The sequence below is a fragment of the Salvelinus sp. IW2-2015 genome, unplaced genomic scaffold, assembly GCF_002910315.2.
Source record: "Salvelinus sp. IW2-2015 unplaced genomic scaffold, ASM291031v2 Un_scaffold3271, whole genome shotgun sequence".
NCBI lineage: Eukaryota > Metazoa > Chordata > Actinopteri > Salmoniformes > Salmonidae > Salvelinus > Salvelinus sp. IW2-2015.
Genome location: NW_019944556.1, coordinates 83,447 through 89,446, shown reverse-complemented (window position 1 = coordinate 89,446; position 6,000 = coordinate 83,447). Strand labels below are relative to the sequence as shown.

Sequence of the window (6,000 nt, the reverse complement as noted above, 5' to 3'; positions counted from 1 at the left end):
CTCATACGGAGCTGTCCCCCCCAACCCACCCTGCCCCCCCCCGTCCCCAGAGTCCCAGTTGTTTGAAAGCACCCAATTTGATTGCCAGTAAGTTTGCACCAGGAGCATGTAGCTAACTAGTGACCAAAGCTAGTATTGCAAGCACCTGATGTCTAATCAAACATTGAAATATATGTTCTTGTGAAAAAGAAACTGCACCTCTTGGTTGAAAATAAAATAAAATACAGGCTGCTTACCTCGGGGAAGTGAGTGGACTATACCTGTGTTAATAACAAATACAAAAGGCTAGCTAACTCACACTATCCCTCATGGTAGGCTGTCTGTGTGCTCTGTGTTAGGAAATGGAGTTTGCTGAGCTGATTAAGACCCCCAGAGTGGATGGGTGGTGTTTGAGGAGGCCCTCCTGCCACGTGGAGGGAACTCTCTGTCTGACAGGACATCACCTATACTGAGCTCCAGACAGGACAACAACAGAGGAACTCTGGCTGCTGCATGCTAACATCGATGCCATTAGAGAAGAGGGGGTGGTGTGTGTGCGCACAGGACAACAACCCAATGGGGTTGTAGGGGATATTTGGGGTGAGACTTGCTAGTAGGTAAAAACCTGAGTGTCAGAGGAAGGAAGTGGTAGGTGTCAATGTGAAGACGCCCACGCCGGTTAGGGATCACGCCCGGCGAGGTTAAGGAGCACGCGTCCAGGACGCCAAGGGCTGAGAGGGGGTGATCGCGCGTGCACGGTTGGATCCCATCCCTAGCCCCATGTATTTGGCTCGCTTCTTCCGCCAGAGAAAATCCGGTCAGGGTAAGGAACGAAGGTTCTCAGGAGGGGGGTGTCAGGCGCAGCCAGCTGGTCAATGAGGAATGGTCAGGGGTGAGTTTGGGCCTGAAAGAGCTGACAAAATCTGGAATGCAACCCCACATGGTGTATCAAATATGTCGAAGAGGGTTTCCGGGGGTCAGGCGTGAGGTCCAGGGGACTCGGCGCTGGGATTCAGGTAGGGGAAGAGACTAGACGTACCCACGTGGGACACCTGTTGTGCACTTGGTCGTCTAAAATATATGGTCTTGCGAGGCTTCCAGGTCAAGCTGCGAAGTTAAAACTGCTTTCTCCTCCCTCGTCTGTCTGGTCAGGTTTTTGTGGGGTGGGTCTTGTGCTACCATCATTACAAGTCATTAGTGGGTAAAGACCTCCAGAGATAAACTCTGGTATTAATCCCAACCTGGAGATAAACTCTGGTATTAATCCCAACCTGGAGATAAACTCTGGTATTAATCCCAACCTGGAGATAGACCTCTAGAGGAGTTTTTCTGTGGCTCTTATCTCATTCCCAGACACTTCCACCTAAATGCGTGAAGAGTCTGGTGGACCACCGAGTCAAACTTGGCATTCGTTAGCCGACACAGACAGCCGAAAGAACCCCCCGGCGCCAAATAAATTGTCTTAATCTATCCACCAATCCTCTCCGACAACACCTTCTCCCTAACTCTCCCCTGTACACTAGCAAAGCACAGAGCCACACGTCAGTCATGTGATTCGCTAAAATTAAATGATGACAAATACTTTAGTCAGTAGGGCCCATAGAATTCTATGGTCAATCCCACTAAGGTCAACTCTTGAGTGGTTGATATCCCAGGCTTGTATGTGCTGTGTGCAATAACCTGGGGGAGTGAGGTTACCAGCTATGGTTCTCAGGCTTGTGGTCACATTCTCTATGAAGTGTGCACTCGTTCACTATAGAGTGCACAATCAACACAATATCTCTTCTCTTCCTCTAGGTTCTGTCCACTCTGGACTCTGTCTCGTTGATGTACCCGTTCTTCTACCGGCCCATGTTTCAGGTCCTCGAGGATGGATGGAAGTCTTTCCTTCCAGAGGATGCTTTCAAGGACCTAGAGTCCATGGTATGTAAGGCTGCTCTGCTCACTCTGGAACCGGCTTAGATAATACGCTGAGTGGACAAAACATTAAGAACACCTTGCTAATATTGAGTTGCATCCCCCCTTTTTTGACCCTCGGAACAGCCTCAGTTATCTAGGTCACGGACTCTACAAGGTGTCGAAAGCGTTCCACAGGGATGCTGGCCCATGTTGATTCCCACGGATGTCAAGTTCGCTGGATGTCCTTTGGGTGGTGGACCATTCTTGATACACACAGGAAACTGTTGAGTGTGGAGAAAGCCAGCAGTGTTACAGTTTGACACAAACCGGTACGCCTGGTTACTACCACCATACCCCCATTCAAAGGCACTTAAATATTTTGTCTTGCCCATTCACCCTCTGAATGGCAGACATACACAATCCATGTCTCAAGACTTAAAAATCCTTCTTCAACCTGTCTCCTCCCCTTCATCTACACTGATTTGAAGTGGATTTAACAAGTGACATCAATAAGGGATCATAGCTTTCACCTGAATTCACCTGGTCAGTCTATATCATGGAAAGAGCGTGTCTTCCTAATGTTATGTGCACTCAGTGTATATTGAGTTAATTACCTCTGCGTGTTGTATGGCTGTTTATAATTACCTCTGCGTGTTGTATGGCTGTTTATAATTACCTCTGCGTGTTGTATGGCTGTTTCTAATTACCTCTGCGTGTTGTATGGCTGTTTCTAATTCTCTGCGTGTTGTATGCTGTTTAATTACTCTGCGTGTTGTCTGGCTGTTTCTAATTACCTCTGCGTGTTTGTAACTGGCGGTTTCTAATTACCTCTGCGTTGTTGTGGCTGTTTCTAATTACCTCTGCGTGTTGTATGGCTGTTGTCTAATTACCTCTTGGCGTGTTGTATGGCTGTTTCTAATATTACCTTGCGTGTTGTGATGGCTGTTTTCTAATTACTCTTGCGTGTTTGGTATGGCTGTTTCTAATTACCTCTGCGTGTTGTAGCTGGCTGTTTCTGAATTACCTCTGCGTGTTGTATGGCTGTTTCTAATTACCTCTGGCGTGTTGTATGGCTGTTTCTAATTACCTCTGCGTGTTTGTATGGCTGTTTCTAATCCTCTGCGTGTTTTGTATGGCTGTTTTCTAATTACGTCTGCGTGTTGTATGGCTGTTTCTAATATACCTCTGGCGTGTTGTATGGCTGTTTCTAATTACCTATCTGTGGTGTTGTATTGGCTGTTTCTAATTACCTCTGCGTGTTGTATGGTTGTTCTAATTACCTTGCGTGTTGTATGGCTGTTTCCTAATTACCTCTGCGTGTTGTATGGCTGTTTATCTAATTACATCTGTGTGTTGTATGGGTGTTTCTAATTACTCTGCGTGTTGTATGGCTGTCTTTTCTAATTACCTCTGCGTGTTGTATGGCTGTTTCTAATTACCTCTGCGTGTTGTATGGCTGTTTTCTTTTAGAGTATGGATGTTTCCAGGTTTTATTTGTCAAATGAGGAAACAGCTCTTTCGTTATGTTATTTTCAATAATGTTCTGTCAACTCACAATTCAAATGTTTTTTAAAGCCTTTTTACATCAGCAGATGTCACAAAGTGGTATAAAAAACCAGCTTTCCTTAACTATTATAATGATCAAAAACCCTCCTCCTCGCTACCGCTCCCGCCAACCCTCTGCTAGCTCCCCCCTCGCTGCTACCCCCTTCGCTCCCCCCTCGCTCCCTCCTCCCTCTCCCCTCCCTGCTACTCCCCTCCCGCTCGCTACCCCTCCCTCGTCTCAATCCCTCCTCCTCGCTCCCCTCCATCGCTACCTCCCTCCCTCGCTACCGCCCCCCGTCGCTACCTCCCCTCCCTCGCTACCCCCGTCTCCGTCGCTACCCCCTCCCTCGCTACCCCCCTCCTCGCTACCCCCCTCACCTCGTACCCCCTCCCTCGCTATCCCCCCTCGCTCGCCCCTCTCCTCGCTACCCCCCCTCCTCGCTACCCCCCTCTCTCCTCTCGCCTCCCTCTCCCTCCTACCCCTCCCCGCTAACCTCGCTCCCCTCCTCCGCTATCCTCGCTCCCTCCCTCCTACCCTCCCTCTCGTACTCCCTCCCTCTCGCAACCTCCTCCCTCGCTACGCTCGCTCCCTCCCATCGCTGAGCTCTCCTCGCTACCCTCCCTCCCTCGCATACCCTCTCCCTCCGCTACCCTCCTCCCTCGTACCCTCTTGCAACCTCCCTCCGTCGCTACCCCCCGTACCTCCTCCTCGTCTCGCTATCCCCCGTTCTTCTTCTCCTCCCTCCTCTCTTCTCATCCATCCCCCTCTCTCTAATCCTCCTCCCCCTTCATCCCTCCATCCATCCATCCCATCCCCACCTCCCTCCTCTCCTCCATCATCCATCCTCTCTCATCATCCCTCTGCCTCCTCTCCCAACTCCTCTTTCTTCCCTCCATGCCATCTCCTCTCATCATCCCTCCTCTCTTCCATCCAGCCCCTCCTCTCCCTCCATACCGACCCCTCTCTCCTCCATCCACCCTCCTCTCAGTCCATCACATCTCTCCAGACTGGAAGATGGCGTCTGAGTGATGTGAATAAGGCTACAGTGTGTGTTCCTCTACCATCCTCTGGTGGACCGTACCTAAAGATGTGGACGACGACACCCATAGTGAGAAAGCGCGCTCCGCACGGGACGCTTCCGTATCAGCACTACACAAGATCACAACAGGCACTCCGTAGAGGAAGTGCACGGCACATGGAAGTCTTTCATAGTCGCGAAGGTGAGTGCACCATACAGAACTGTTCTACGCCTCCAGTGGTCTTCTCATGACAGTTCCTCATATCTGACAAATCCGCAAGCACGTGGCTATTTCGCGAGGATGAGTCAATCCAAACACTGATTGGTGGGATTTGAGATGCTCTATTCTTAAAGGGAAAATCGTCACGCACTCAAATTATTGGGGATTTCGTTTATTACTACTTGCAAAATATGCTGTCCAATTTAACATTGTGTGCTATACTGCACGCTATATCGTTCATGTGCCTGTAACTGCAGACATCTCACTCTTTCCACATGGAGACTACCTCCATGAGAGGAGCAATAGCCAAACGCTTGTCTTATAGCGAAATCCACTATATACATCCTCTACATCTTTGCTAATTGCTCACAACCACAGGATGCAGCGAATATAACAAAGTCTTATGTATGCAAGTGAAGACGTGAGATCACGTGGGATGTAATCTTATTTGCGAATTGCCTCAAGTATTTTTCGGAGCGTACAACAATGGACAGAGATAAATATCTAATAATTGAGCAAATCAAGGGTTTAGTACATAGAAATGACTGCACCACAATTATGCGAAACAGAGGTTGATATTTGCTAGACAAATGGGAACTAGAGAAATCCAGTGATGAGGAATTGAAGAAGTGAAGATGGATTTGGGATGGTCAGCACCCGGAAGCACGTGAGCAGTGATGAGTCAGGGACATAGTTGATGGGGAGGAGGATGAGGTGATGGTGGCAGTGGAGAGAGGTCATGGTCATGGGAGAGGTGAAACAGGGGAGAGGAGAGGTGACTGGGGGAGGTGAGGGAGATGGTGAGAGGGGAATTGATGGTCAGGAGAGGTGATGGGAGGGGAGAGCGTAGGATGGAGAGGTGATGGGAGGAGACGGTGATGGTGCGGTAATGGTGGATGGATTGGGGAGGAGAGAGGAGGGTGAGGGTAGAGGAGTATTGGAGTGATGGAGATCAGGGAGAAGGTGATGGCGTAGGGAGAGGTGATGGGGAGGGAGAGGTGATGGGGCCAGGGAGAGGGTGGTAATGTGCAGAGGGAGAGCGTGATGGGAGGAGAGAGGTGATGGTTCAAAGGGAGAGGTAAGGAGGACAAGTTTTGGGTCTTAAGTGAGATACAGTAGGTTCTTACTTTTGTAGTAGAAAATGGAATCTCCTTCATGTGGTGACGCTGGGTTGAGACAGGTGTTTTACTGGGTTCATCAGAGACAAGGAGGACTTGCAATAGGATACGTAAAATGCGTGAAGAAGGCCAAACAATTGAGGATCTCTAACTCATGACAAGCTGGTTAATAGTCAGAGGCTCTCTGATGAGGACGAGATACAAGGATGACTCCCCGTGG

At 49.3% G+C, this 6,000-nt stretch overlaps 1 pseudogene; it reads left to right on the top strand.

Moving 5' to 3' along the window:
* LOC112075607 (myotubularin-related protein 9-like) overlaps window positions 1–6,000 on the top strand; it is a 77,752-nt pseudogene that overhangs the window by 2,823 nt on the left and 68,929 nt on the right.